Source organism: Apium graveolens, chromosome 10 (assembly GCF_009905375.1).
Source record: "Apium graveolens cultivar Ventura chromosome 10, ASM990537v1, whole genome shotgun sequence".
NCBI lineage: Eukaryota > Viridiplantae > Streptophyta > Magnoliopsida > Apiales > Apiaceae > Apium > Apium graveolens.
The window spans coordinates 113,863,067-113,878,786 of NC_133656.1; positions in this window are offsets into that span (position 1 = coordinate 113,863,067).

Consider the following 15,720-nt stretch of genomic DNA (forward strand, 5'->3'; position numbering starts at 1 on the left):
ATATACAGTGTTGTATATATTTGTATTTAAGGTAGTTTTCAGAATTTCTACAGTTTTATTTATTCTTGAACGACTGTAACTTACTTAAAAGTATCATTTAATCATTTTATTTACGTTTTAATTCAAGAAAGTATAAAAGCCAAATTGAACTCTTATTCTCACTTTATGCTTTCTTGCAATTCTTATTCTCTTTCTCTCTAAATTCTCAAGTTGTTCTCTGCAACCTCTACTCACAACAATGGCACCAGTAGTCAAAATTATGTCTCAAACAGGATTTGTTTATGAAAAGAATAATTTTATAGCCTTGGTTGAAAAGAATGAAGCCCATTCTGATTATCACAAGATGATGGACTTCATCAAGAACTGCAAACTAAGCTATGCAATGCTAGAAGCCCCAACCATCTACTGTGAGGTGATTGAGGAGATTTGGACAACTGCAGAGTTCAACTCCACAGATATGACTATTGCCTTCTCTCTCAAAGGTAAGGACTATTGCATTAATTGTGATGATATACAATCTTTCTTTAAGTTGCCTGAGAATAATGCCATGACACCACACACTGATAAAGATGTCTCTGCAATGCTAGATTCCATAGGCTATGCTTTTGATTCTGCTAGTTTAGGTAGTATTAGAAGGAAAGGCCTTAGGAAAGAATGGAGTTTACTTGGAGATGCCTTTATTAAGGTTTTCTCTGGGAAGATTAGCAATTTTGATGCTATCACTTCATCTCTTGTTAATATGCTCTATATGCTAGTTTCTGATAGGTACTTTAATTTTAGCAACTGTGTTATGCTAGAATTAGGTTCCAGATTAGGTAACAAAGCTAATAGACCACATAACATCTACTATGCTAGATTCTTTATGTTATTGGCTAACCATGTTGCTGAAGGTTTGGTTATATCCAATGAGAATAATAAACTCAAATGCTGGGCACAAGAGAAAAGGGTCCTTGCAGACCTTTTGAGAATGAACCTCAACAACGAGGTGCCATTGGTATACTTGCCAATCATGAATGCACCACAGGTAAGTGAGGTAAATACTTCTATAACTCCTACTATTTCCAACCCCAATGTTTCTTTGCCTTCTAGTGTGGCTATGGAACCTGTGTCTTTGTCCAAACAGGCTCCTACCAAAGCCACCAAATCTAAAGTTTCCAAAGTAAAGTCAAAGAAACCTACCTCTGTTGTTTCTCAAAAGACAACAGTTGTAACAACTACCATAAACCCTGAAGGGAGTGAACAGGGTGTGAGTGGTGAGGGGAGGGGTGAACATCAAAAAGCCCCCCAGGATAAGGTGAGAGAGGTGAGTGGTACCCAAACCAGCCAAGCCACAGTCTCTCAAAAGACTGTGGTGGTTCAAAAGGAGTCCAACACATCCCTAGTTGCATCCTCCCAAAAGGGTGTAACTATTGAAAATAGTCCCCAACCAGGTACAAAGAACAAAAGAGGGAGGGACACTGAAGCCACACATTCACCATTTAAAGCCTTTTCAAGGAAGAAGAAGGCCAAGACCCTAGTTTCCACACAAGGGACACACACAGCACATATACATCCACCTGTATCTGTGCCTTCTCAAATTCAGCTTGATGTGATTCCAGCAAATGTGGAATCACAGCCCCATTCTCTCAATATAGAAACACACCATTCATCAAACTCTCCAACACCCTCTCTGGATGTGGATATGATATTCACATCAATTCCTGATTCTCCCTCATTAAAACTCAGGGAGGAGCCCCACTCAAAACCTGGTGATCATTATCTTTTAGATGATTTGTTGGATCATCAGCCAATTATTTCAGATGTAGTTGCAGAATCTGTGTCACCACACTTAAAATCAATCCACACAGATTCAACAATTATGTCACTTTCTATATCTACATCTTTTCCTTCTTCAATGGATATCTCTCATCCGTTGACAAGTGGTTGTTCTTCAACGGATAAGCTTAACAACAGTTATCCGTTGATACCATCAGTTTCCACTTCAACGGATATTCCCTATCCGTTGATGGTCTCTACACACTTAACAGAAACAATTCCAACTGTAGAGGACATGGCAACTGTACAATCACTTTTAGGTTTGAGGGAAGGGAGTGATCTTTTGAGTGAGAGGCTGGGTTGCTCCCAGGCAAAAGGAGAGGTTGAGAGTCACCATATGCATGCTATTTCTTCTAGCATGGCAAAAGTGAGTGAGAGGAGTGCCACCTTAGAAGGTGAGGGTGAGGGTGTGAGGGTGTGTGTGAGCCAGGGGGAGCCCCTGATGCAAGAACAGAGAGAAATTGAGAGAAAGGCAGGTACAGAAGCTATAAGGGTGGATCCAGCCATTGCTAGTGAGTTAATGAAAGTGGATGATGCAGAAAAGGGAAGACAATTTCAGCAACATTACAAAGCTGTCATTGATAACATTTCCTTGGATGCTGACACTTTTACTCACCCTGTTCCAGCCTATCAATTATTGGCTGCACAGGGCAATGTGGAGGCAGAACAGACACTACACATTGTACACACTTCAGAATCTCTTCTCAGAGACAAAGCTGCTGTCAACAGGCTGCCTTCTCAAGCTGGTGAGCCATCTGAAGAATTTGGAGTAAATTCTAATGATGATGACTCTAATTTTTTGAATGAGAGCATGAACTTAGGGGGAGTAGCAGGCCCAAGTTCTGTTCCTGATCTTCCTGAATGGGCATGGGCAAAACCATCAACACCAGGAGAGTTTGGTGTCTCTTTGGTCAGACAAGTCATGACAATTCAGAAGGCCCTTCAGGAGACTCAAGATGCTGGTACCAAGGCAATTCTTCAAGCTCATCTGGAATCTCTGCATCTCTTGCATTTGCAGCATTACCAGAAAAATCTAAGTGTGGATGAGCTCAAGCAGGAAATTGCTGATCTGAAATCCTACAATGCTGAGAAATTGGATTCAGTTATACCCTATGGTACTATGCAAGATTTGTTGGGGAGACTGAAGAAAGCATCTGATGCTGACAAGAGGCTGGCCAGATTGGAAGATAGGGTTCATATCATTGAAGACTCTATGGTCACCATTCTTCAGAATCAACAAACTCAAACAAATCTACTCATGCAGCTGGCAAAAGCACAAGGCTTGACCCCTACCCTTGATGATAACAAAAAGGGGGAGAATAAAGGGGAAGGGGAAGGAGAGCCATCTACAACAGTTCAGATTTCTCAAGTGCTAGTTCCTGTCATCACAACTTCTCCAACTATTCAAGTCAAAGGAAAGCTAGATGGAATTGATCTAATCCAGATAGCAGCAACTGAATTGCAAGTCAAAGAGCAAAGGAAGAAGATTGATGAAAAGATGCAACTAATATTTGGTTCTACAACTTCTCAATCACAATCTGTGAAGCATAGCACAAAAGTGGAATCAATTATTATGGAACTCAAGCCAGTAGGGAGGCATAAGGATGGAGAAACTTCTTCCAAAGATCTGCAACCTATGGTTCTCAAGCCCAACAACAGATCCAATAAGGACTCTACAAAGAATCCTCTAAAAGAGGTGGATTTTCCTCTTCCAAAAGCTGATGAGGACAAGCTTTTAGGTAGAAGTATTGCATATCTCAAAGAGACCATGGATGAGGCTGTAAGGAGAAACATGGCTATTATCTTCAGAGAGGGAAAAACATATGTGTGATGCAAGGACATCCCAAATTCTCAATAGCCAAGAGGGAAGAAACCAAAAGGTTGAAGGAAGAAGCCAAACAGCTAAAGGCTGATAAAAGAGCACAAGCAAAGCTTGAAAAACAGCTAAAGTCAAGTCAGGCTGAAGAACAGAAAGAAATTGAAGACAAAGGTGAAGATGAAGCTATGGGGGACATGGTTGGTACTGAGATGGAGGAAAGAAGTAAGGAAGAATGGCAGAAAGGGAAAAGAAAGAAGGTCAATGCAAAGAGAAAGAAGGTAGATAAGACTGAAGAAACCCAATCAATATCCAAACCACTACCCTCTATTCCTGAACCCATTGTACCTGACCCCTTCATGAACATTCATGGTGAAACAATCATTCCCAAGGAGGAACCAATTGATCGGGACACCATCAAATTGCCCACCTTCCTAACCTCTTCTCCACCATCAAAGAAGCAGAAAAGAAGAATCAAATCAACACCCTCTAAAGCCTCAATCAAATTCACACAGAAGCCTAAGCCTAAACCTCAAACCTCTAAAGATGATTATGTTCACATCTGTGACATAAAAGAATTTTCAGACATTGAACTCTATCTGGATGAGCTGGAGGATGTAAGGGGAATAGCTGCCTACAGACAGCTACCAGAAAGACTAGTGTTCAAATACAAAGGAGCTGGGGAAAGAACATGGCCTCTTCACAGAATTCTGAATGAAGGCTACTCTACCTTGATCAGAGTCTACTCAGCCATACAAAGGGATTCTGGCTTTACCAGGACTGCCAAGACTGAGATTCTCAACAAGATTGCCAACATAAGGAAAACTTGGAGGGAGCCCAATGCTTTGCCTAGAACTTTACTCATTCAAGAAAGAGGAATTAAAATTCACAAATCACCTCATTGGTTGATGGAGTTCAGAGACAACAAAGGAGTCAGAAGATTTTTCAGAATTGAAGATCAGCTAAAGATTGCCAGTAATGAAACTCTCAAGGATATGCAATCTAAGTTAGATATCAATGAAGAAGATGAAGCTGAATTATACAGACAACTTCAACTTCAAATAGAGGAGAATGATAGGAGGCTAGGAAAGAAAACCAGGAATCAAAGGAAAAGAAAGTAATTTGCTCAGGCTAAAGGAGCACCCTTGGAAACAATGTAATTCTTCAATTCCATCTCAGCATATACATTTTTGTAGCACTTTTGAATTTCTCCTTTATTACAGTTTATAAATTTGTTAAGTGTTTTGTTATCATCAAGCTAAACCCAAATTTATGCCTACAGTTCTAGTAGACATAAATAGGGGGAGATTGTTAGGAATATGTGTATTAGTTTGATGATAAGTTAAGCAAAACACTTAAGTAGAAATCTAGTGTTTGTAGCCTCAACGGATAAGACCATCTTGGCTATCCGTTGAAGGAGTAGCTTTACTTAGCAATAAGTTTAGTATTGTAGCACATTTCACTCTCTGGTTTCAAGCTGTAATTCTTAGATATTGTTAGGAAATAATCAGTCATGTTGACTACTAATGGATGTACAAATAGGAGGGCTAATTGTAAATATTTCATGCCTTGTAATTTTGTATAAGTGAAGAAGTGTCAACGGATATTGAAGACCTTCAACGGATAAGAAATAAAGCTTCAACGGATGTCTCTAATGCTTCAACGGATAATATCCATCAACGGATAAGTGCTTCAATGGATAAAGACTTCAACTGATAATGCATCAACGGATAAAGCTTCAACGGATAAAGCCTCAACAGATAAGGCATCAACGGATGAAATCTTCAACGGATGCTTAGTTCATTAGCAGTTGATAGTGACAATTCACAAGTTGACAGAGGCACATGGGTTGACAGAGACATACTGGAATGTGGAAGCCTCTAGGAGGAATCAAGAAAATGCAGCATTTCCATTCTGATGCAAACAAGGAAGTATTCAAAGATTTACAGATTATCCTAGATTGTATTGGATAGAGAAATAAAGAAAAAACATGTGAAGAATCTTTTCAATTGTATTTTACAGTTTTGTCTTCACTTGTAAACTTGTTGATATATAAACCAAGTAGCAGCTAGTAATTAGATATGAATTTTCCTGAGCTGTTTAGAAATATCAAAAGAGAAAATCATCTAGTTTGTACTAGGAAGCAGCTGTGATTTAATTCTTTGAATCACAGATTTTCTGAAATAATACATCTCTGGTGGAACAACAAATCCACCAGAAAAGTTTTTAAGTTCTTTGTGCTCATTACATTTGTGTTTGAATACATATCTGTCTGCATCAGCTACAAGCAATTCACACACATTTGATCACTCAAACACTTAGCCTTAGAAACTGCTCAAAACTTGAAAAAGTTTTGAGATTTACATTCAACCCCCCTTCTGTAAATATCAGTGTTAGTCCACTGGGAATAACAGATTTGATATATATAATCATCAACATCCTTATTTAAACTCAGCCTTATCGGTAGATTTCTCAAATGGATTTGATATATATTCATCAATATCCTTGTTTAAAACTCAGCCTTATCGGCTCTCTGTTGTATATTTCAAAACAGTTTTTTTTCCAAAATGGAAGAAAGGGACTATACTGGAATAAACCATGTATCTGTGATCAGCCGAATACGAAATTTTATCTACTAGTAGAAGGAATACAAACCTAGCCGCCTTTGGGCTCATCAAGACACTATACGGTGGTTGCCCATTGCCGTGCAAGTCCGAAAGTCAATGGTCACATAGACCATATAACCGTACAATGCGCCACTCCGCGCTTGCATAATGCGCCACTCCGCGCCTGGTCACTACCCGATACCACTCCATGCCGAGCAGGCCACATTCCTGTCCCAAAACAATTATATCTTTTGCTCAAAATCCTTTTTCGAAGGAATAGGTCGTTAAAAGTTGACCTTTAAATCAGATGATTTATTCATCACTTTGAATTCAAAATCCTTTTTCGAAGGAATAGGTCATTTAAAGTTGACCAGTAAATAAGATGATTTATTCATCACTTTTAACTCAATTGATCTTTGGGAGTTGTCGGAGTGTTGAATTTAAAATCATTTTCAAATCCCTATCTGTAGTAGGGTGACACATATATAATTCACTTGTTCTTTATTGAACGAGGAAGCAAAACTCTTATGCTTCTAGACTAAGTTCCCTAAGGTTTTGATATGTTTCAAATGATTAATCTCTTTCAAGAGTTTTGAATAATTTAGAAAGTACCTTTGGGAACTATGTCTATTTTTAATTAAGTTTTTAGAAGTCCGAAGATACTAAATATCTAAGGTCTCATAATAATTTAAGAGGGATTCAATGAATTGATAAAATCTCATAAATAAAACATCTCTGTATGAGGTTCAATGAATTAATAAAAACCTTAAATACAAAATATTTCTGAATAAGGTCCAACGAATGGAGACACCTTAATCAAATAATCAAAACCGGATTTGGTATCCTAATATTGCTCTTTGAATAGTTAAATCTTTATTAAATAACGTGAAATGATTTATAAACTATTCAGTATATTTTTAAATACTTTCTGGATATTTAATAATCCCTTAAGTATCGCTTTATAAAATAATAAATCAAGTAAGGGTGTCCCTTAAATGTATAAACCAATATTTCTCGAAGTTTAAGTCAAAATCTCAATCGTTCGCTTGATATATATATATTACGCGAACGTACTTTGTTTATCGAAATAGAAATCTTTCGCGTCCGGCTCTCTCCGGAATTAAATCATTATTAAAATATCTCCGACTCCCATTATTATATATTATATTTGAAATACGTTTCAATTTCTCATACTCGTGTAAAACGAAATTTATTTTCGTAAACAATCGCATAATTCATATGCATTGATATCATAGACAAACATATATATTTGAACTGTAAATCATGGCATTAATATCACAACAGTATATATATAGCATGGATAGTATGAGATAGGGTTTCAAAAACTTGCCTCGAGTAATCGAAGTGGTATGGTCTCTGGTGTTTGGTTGGCGATCTATAAACAAGAACCAACGGTCTAAGTTAGTACGCGATTAACGTCTCGCTCTTATTAAGCAACTTTCGCAACTAATCAAGTATAACGAATCTCCGATCGTCACATTCTCAACACTTATATTCTCATTTTATAACATGGTCGAGTTTTGAAATCGATCGTTCGCTTTAGAAAGTCCATTTCGAGTTTTAAGTTCGAACGTGAGAAAACGCGCGTCAAAACTAGGTTTTTATGCGTTTCTCGCTTGCGCTCGCTTTACCAAAACATTTTTATAAAATCTAAAACATAATTTTTTCTCAAAATTCTTTTTGGACAGTCTTCTCTACTGTCATATCCATTTTTAATAATTTTTTCAGAATCTCGAAATTATTTTAAGTCCTTCAAAATCACCATGCAAGTGGACTTAAGTGTAGTTGGCTAATCGCAGAAATATTTTCCACTAAAACGACCATAACTCCTAAACCGTAAATCTCCTCATGATGATCTACACATGTATAGAAACTAAAAAACAAGATCTATCTATTCATGGCCAGTATTTTTCAAATTTTAACCATTTTCATGGCCGAATGTCCTGCAGAAAACAGATCAAGTGCAAGAATGCCCAAACTCAATTTCTACTACTTGATCTTAACACAATCACTACCTATAACCATCATAAACACAAGTACTTCTAAAGATCCACCCACATACACCTTATATGCTCTATCCAGTACCACATACATGGATTACAACTCAACATCTCAAGCCTTTAGCAAGAACATAATCAATACAAACTCAAACAAACACAATCCTTTGGATCTTAACACTACAACAAACATAACTCTTAAATCCAACCATAAAACCTTAAAGGGTTGAAAGTTATACCTTCTTGAACACTAGGAAGGTTAGTTCTAGGATGATTGAGGCTTGGTTTGCTTAGAAAACACTTAGAAGGGCTAGATCCTTAATAAATAAAACCAAGAAACAAGTTAGAATTTCGGAGTTACCTTTCAGCACCTCATTCAAACATTTTTATAAAATTGAAAAAAACTAATTTGAGGCTGAAAGTTGGAACGAATCTTACCCATGATATAGCGAAGCTATGGTAAAAATTTCATGATATTTGAATGAGTATATTTTGAGTTATGAATTTTTCTTTCTCCCTTGCTCAGAAAATCCGAACTGCTGGAATGAAAAAATGGGAGAGCTTTAAGTGAGGAAAAAGGGGTTGTTTTCTTTTGTGGCTAAAGTGTGGGAGTGTATTATGAATATATGGGATGTATTCAGCAGATTTGACAATAATTTGGCAAAGGTATGGGTTGGTTTGATTGTGTGGTGAAGTGAGAAAAGGGAGAAGTATGACTTGTGTACTTGTTTGTCTCCCATCACTATTCAACACTATTCCGCTAACTATTCTAGTTAGCATCTAATCATATAGTTACACTCCTAACTACTAGTTAGGACTTGGTTATGCATGACCAACTTGCATGGGATTTAATTTCTCATTCGTTTATTTATCGTAAACGCAATCGTCGTTCCATTCCGATAGCTTCCACGTATAGCGACTTGTTTCGTAGCGACTTCTTTTATCGCTTATAATCCTATAACCAATTCCATTCCTTCTCTTGATCATAGAAACATCTTGATATATGATTTATTTCATGTAGTATTCCCGGTTCTACGCCATTCTTTACGGATACGAAAACACGTAGTATAATCGTGAATCTTCGAATTCCGTCGGCTTTTACATTCACTTATTTTCCTCGATAAACAAGAATATGATCTCGGATTCTCAAAATTCCACTATTCATTTTATGATGATCCCATACGTATTACTTAATCATCTCAAGTTAGTATTCACGGAAGTTTTAAAATATTACAAAAATCAGGATTCTTACAGTCTCCCCCTTTAAAAGGATTCCGTCCCGGAATCAACTCACAAATAGATGGGGGTACCTTTCTCGCAGTTGGCTCTCTAATTCCCAAGTCGACTCCTCGACCTTGGGATATCTCAACAAGACTCTGAATAGCTTGACACTCTTGTCCCTGAGTTCTTGCTCTTTTCAACCAATGATTTCAACTGGTTGCTCAATGTAGGACAGATCTAGTACTTACTCATGTTTCACTATATTCTTGGTATCCGCATTATACTTTCTCAACATTGGCACATGAAAAACACTATGAACCTGTTGGAGGTTTGGAGGTAAAGCCAATTCGTATGCCACGGTTCTATTCGTCACAAAATCTCAAAGGACCCATATATCAGGAACTCAACTTCCCTTTCTTTCCAATTCTCATCAGTCCTTCCCATGGTGATACTTTCAAAAATACCTGGTCACCTACTTCATACTCTCTGTCTTTTCGTGCTAAGTCGGCATATTTACACTGTCGGTCTTGGGCTGCCGCTAAGCATCCCCTGATCAACTCAACTATGTCCCTCGTTCTTTACACCAAGTCGGGACCTAGTAACTTTCTTTCACCAATTTCATCCCAGTACAAGGGTAAATGGCACCTCCGACCATACATCGCCTCATGTGGGGGCATTTCTATACTCGCATGATAACTATGATTGTAGGAAAACTCTATCAAAGATAGGTGTTCTTCTCAATAACCTTAAAAATCAATTACACAATTTCTCAACATGTACTCCAATGTCTGAATGATTCACTCACTTTGTCCATCGGTTTGGGGATGGTATGCAGTACTCACATTCAGTTTGGTTCATAAGCATTCCTAAAAGCTCCTCAAAAAAATCTGGAGTTGAATCGGGGATCTCTGTCAGATACGATAGCTACAGAGACTTCATGCCTTATCACAATTTCCTTGATGTATAGCTCTGCTAATCTATCCACCATGTAGGTTTTCTTGATTGGAAGAAAGTATGCTGACTTGGTCAGTCGATATATAATTACTCATATTGCATCATGGTTAGCCTTAGCTCGGGGAAATCCTACCACAGAATCCATGGCTATTTGTTCCCACTTTCACATCGGAATTCCTAAGGGTTGTAGGAGTCCCCCCGGTCGCTGATGTTCCACCTTCACTCTTTAACAGGTCAAACACTTACTGACCCAATTGGCCACGTCTCTTTTCATGTTGGGTCATCAATAATATTCCTTTGGATCTCGGTACATCTTGGTACCTCCAGGATGAATTGAATATCTAAAATTATGTCCTTCGCGTAAAATTTCATCTTTTAATTCTCGAACATTCGGAATCCAAATCCGGTTTGCATACCTTATAATTCCCTTCTCTTCTTTCTCATATTTGACTTCTTCTCATTCAAAGATTCTCGCTCTTCATTCGTTTCTCTTCCTGACAATGTCCCATCTTTTCTAACAATTCTGGTTCTAATTTGATCTCAAATAGTCCATCAGTCCCTTTACCGGTGACTTCACCTCTATCTCCTTCTCCTCGAGTTCTCTCACTAGTTCCTCCGGCGTTGTCAACATCTTGAGTCTCTCTTTACTACTAAGGGCATCAGCCACCACATTGGCCTTCCCTGGGTGATATAAAATCTCACCGACATAGTCTTTCATTAACTCTAACCATCTCCCCTGTCTCCTGTTGAGTTCTTTCTGAGTAAATATATACTTAAGGCTCTTATGGTCAGTGTAGATCTCATAATTTTCTCTGTATGGATATTGTCTCCAATTTTTCAAAGCAAAACTATCGCTGCTATTCATGAGTATGGTATCTTACTTCATATTCCTTCAGCTGCCGTGAGGCATAAGCAACCACTTTCCCATGCTGCATGAGCATGCATCCTAATCCTTTACGTGACGCATCACTATAGATCACAAAATCACCTTTTCCATCGGGCAATGCTAGCACGAGGGCTGTTACCAAACTCCTTTTCAATTCCTAAAAACTTTCCTCATATTTTTCATTCCACACAACCTTTTCCGTTTTGCAAGTAGGACTAGTCAAAGGTCCTGATATCTTAGCGAAATCCTGTACGAACCTCTCATAAAACCGGTTAATTCCCAAAAAGTTCCTACTTCCGTAGGTGTGGTTATTCTTTCTCAATGGAATACTGCCTCAACATTGGTAGGGTCAACTAACTCTCCTTCACTGCTCATCAATTGTCCTAAGATCTGAACTTCATTTTTCCAGAATTCGCACCTTGAGAATTTGGCAAACAACTTTTCTCTTCTCAATGCTTCTACCACTATCCTCAGATATTCCGCATGTTCTTCTTCCGTTTTAGAATAGACTAAAATATTATCAATAAAAATAATGACGCACACGTCCAAATACTTTTTAAACACTCGATTCACAAAGTCCATGAAAGCTACTGGGGCATTCTTTAGCGCGAATGACGTCACCAAGAACTCATAATGTCCATACCTCGTGCGAAATACGGTATTTGTCCTCTGTTTTAATCTTCAGTTGGTGATATCCCGTTCTTAGATCGATTTTTGAAAAGTGTACAACTCCTTCAAGTTGGTCAAATGAATTGTCAATTCTAGAGAGAGGGTATCTGTTCTTAATAGTCAGCTTATTCAGTTCTCTATACTCTGTGCACAATCGCATACTGCCATCCTTCTTTTTGACAAACAACATTGGTGTGCCTCATGGTGACACATTAGGTCTCATCATTCCTTTGTTCAACAGTTCTTGCAACTGTGAAGTCAATTCTTTCATTTCAACCGAGGCTAGCCTATATGGGGCTTTTTGAAACTGATGTCGTTTCTGATGCTAATTCGATAGCGAACTCTATCTCTCGGTCAGGTGATAATCCTGAAAGGTCTTTGGAAAACACATCCTCAAATTCGTTAACAACTGGTATGTCACATACATCGGGGCTTCTCTCTTGGTACCCGCCACGTATGGTAAATACGCTTTGCTATCTTTCCTCAATAATTGCTTCGCTTGAGCAATATTCAAAAATTTCTGGGTCTGACGCTGACCCTTAATCACAATTTCCTTGCCGTTAGGCATTCAAATTTTAACTTTCTTTCCTTTATAATCAATCTGAGCACCATTGCTCAACAACCAATCCATTTTTAAGACCACACCAAGTTCTCTCAGCCTGAAAGGAATTAAGTCCAACTTAAAGTCCTTCCCTCCTAGTTCCCACTTGCAGATTACATGAATCTCATTAATTGGAAAACCTCTCGATTCACTATTTCTATTCACAATAATTCTCGCGTTGGAATCACATTAAGTTTTAACTTGGCCAAAAATCTCGCGATATAAAATACTTAGTTGCTTCATAATTAAACAGAATATTTGCAGTAACCAAATTGAGTAAAAGGTTACCTGCTATCACGACCTAGCTGGGTTGGGGCAGTTGCTAGAATAATGCCCTGGTTGGTTGCAATCAAAGCACCTCAATAGCTCTTTTCCCAAATTACATACCCCGGGATGTTTCTCACCATATGACTTATGATCTGGTAGGGGTGACCGAAACTGGTTATGAAACGTAGTCCTATTTTGACCACCTCCCTGGGCGATACTCTTGCTTACCGGTTCGCTAAACCTGGTACCCACTGCGGGTTGGGACACCGCTCCCCTCTCAGTCCTAATCGGAAACTTCTATTTATCGCTCTACCTCTTGGCTTCCGAACTCCTCTTCTTGCTCTCTTCCTCTTTTTGACTTTGCTCACTCTCTGCCTCTACAATCGAGGCCTTTTTGCACATAGTTTGTTATCTCAAGTAATGACACTCGGTCCTGAATCCATTATTTCAGCCCTTGCTGCAATCTCCTTGCCTTTTTCTCTTTCGTGTTCACAAACTCCGGCACGAATCTCGACAGTTCAATAAATTTGGCTTTGTCCACAGCCACCGACATCTTATCTTACTTAATCTCTAGAAATTTCAACTCCATCTGAGCCTCCATAAACCTAGGAAATACTTTTCCCCATGTGATAATCACATCAGTCTCCAGGGTTCCTTTAGGTTCCCACTAATAATTTGCTTCTCCTTTTAACATATAATTGGTGAACACAGTCTTTTGCGTCTCTTCTATGGGCACTATCTCAAAGCTCTTTTCCATTTCTTTCAGCCAAGCTCTGGCCTTAACAGGTTAGCAGTCCCTTGAAATTTCTGGGGTTTTAACCACTTAAAGGCCTTAAAGACATTAGTAACTGGAACATGATCAACCTGGGTTGAGGGTGACAATTTAAATTTTCTCGAAGAAGATTCATAATTTGGTCCATGGGGTTTCCGCTCTGGCCTTCCCCTCGTTAGTATCCATAGTTTCTTCTTCATTGTAAACCTCTAAGTCGAATTCATTATATTCGACTTCCTTGTGTTCTTGGTTATTTTGGTTTACCAATTCAGCAGGGTTTGCTCTAGTTTCCCAATATGTCGGGGTGGCATTGTTATGCTAATATAAAAGATCACCAATATAACATTATTCGCGTCTCTACTCATTATGTTAAAGTCGCTTAATAACTCGCTTTGTCACAAATACATTCTTCATTCCTCTTTTGTTACTCGCAACATTGTGCCCACACACCTAATTTGATACGTTAACAAAAGACGACATCCTGTCGAGAATATACACGTAGCTCCTAGTGACATCCCACTCTTGGAATTCTGCGTCAGACTTATAGGTCTTCTCCTCCAGTAGTTCGGAGCTTGCTGCGTTGATTGTAGGAGCATGAAACTTTTCAGATATTATTCTGTCGATTCTCGCTTTTCGTGCCGAACCATAATGGCTTAATGGAGGAAATGATTTCGTATTATCGCATAGCATTCTCATCTTGGGACACGCTAAAATCTTCCTTATAGGACATAGATTCCTCAATGGTATAGCGAATACCCTTCTTGGTAGAATCGTTGTTCGTCATGTATTGAACCTTTATTATCGGAACAATACTTTCAACCAATTCAGGTAACGTAATAACCTTAATAGTAAAAGAATTAAGCATCTTGATTCTTGCCTAATATGTCTCCTCAAGGACACTCTATAAAGAGCTATGAGTGGCAAGACTCGGGTTTTCCAATCAACCCATGGTATTGGGGTATCGTTTTCATCCCGCTTTCTCCGGAGACTTAGCTCCACTTCTATATCAACATTATAAAAATCATGTACAATTTTCTCCTTTCCTCATTCTGTCGATCTTAAACGATTCCATCAATTTCCGTATAACACTTCACATAAACACTTCAACATAACTCCTGGTAGTCCATCAACAAACTCTATCGACTCAACCAATGGACTCTCTTTTGCATATAACTCTTAGCACTCTTTTCTCTGAGTGCTACAACTCATTCTCTTCCCTTAATGCTGGCTTTTCAATCGACTGTTAATAACTCAACCAATGCCTCAATTCTTAAGGCTAAGGTCCCCTTGGGTACTACCGTCGCGACTACTCCATAGTAATCCGACTACGAACTCGATGAGATTTCTTGTTAACTTTTAGATCCTCAGTCTACCCATATTACTCTTACTGTTTCCAAGACTTATAACCTTTAGCTCTGATACCATTTCTGTAACACCCCCAAATCCAAGGTCGTGAACTCGGGTCGTTACGATCACTTATCAATTAAATAATTCTCTTTTGACAATATTACTCAACCTTTTATTCAAACTCACACACACAGGTTATATGCTTGGAAACAGTATCAAATAAATCATCTCCACTTATCTACCTGACGGGGCTGGCGCACAAAAAGCCTACGGAACTCACGAGCGTTCCTTACCCGCCTACGGACAACAGTCCTGGTCTGATCCATGTTGGTAGTCTGTTGTGATATGATATATAAAAGCAAGGGTGAGCATTATAGCTCAGCAAGGTATATAGCCCCATAATTAAGTATGTAAGAATAAATAAAACCAATAATTATACTTTGTATCTCCAAAGCGTTCTGAAAGTTTATATGCTTGTCAAATTTATAGTATTCTCAAAATCAACTACAATAGTATATCCACTGAATACTTGTATTCATCTCTTTCTCAAAATTATTTTATACTCATACTCATTTTATTTTAAAATCTCAAGATGTTACTCGAACCAAGATTCTCAAATGGGTGTGATATATATTCGTCAACATCCCAATTTAAAACTCAGCCTTATCGGCAGATTTCTCAAATGGATTTGATATATATAATCATCAATATCCTTATTTAAACTCAGCCTTATCGGCAGATTTCTCAA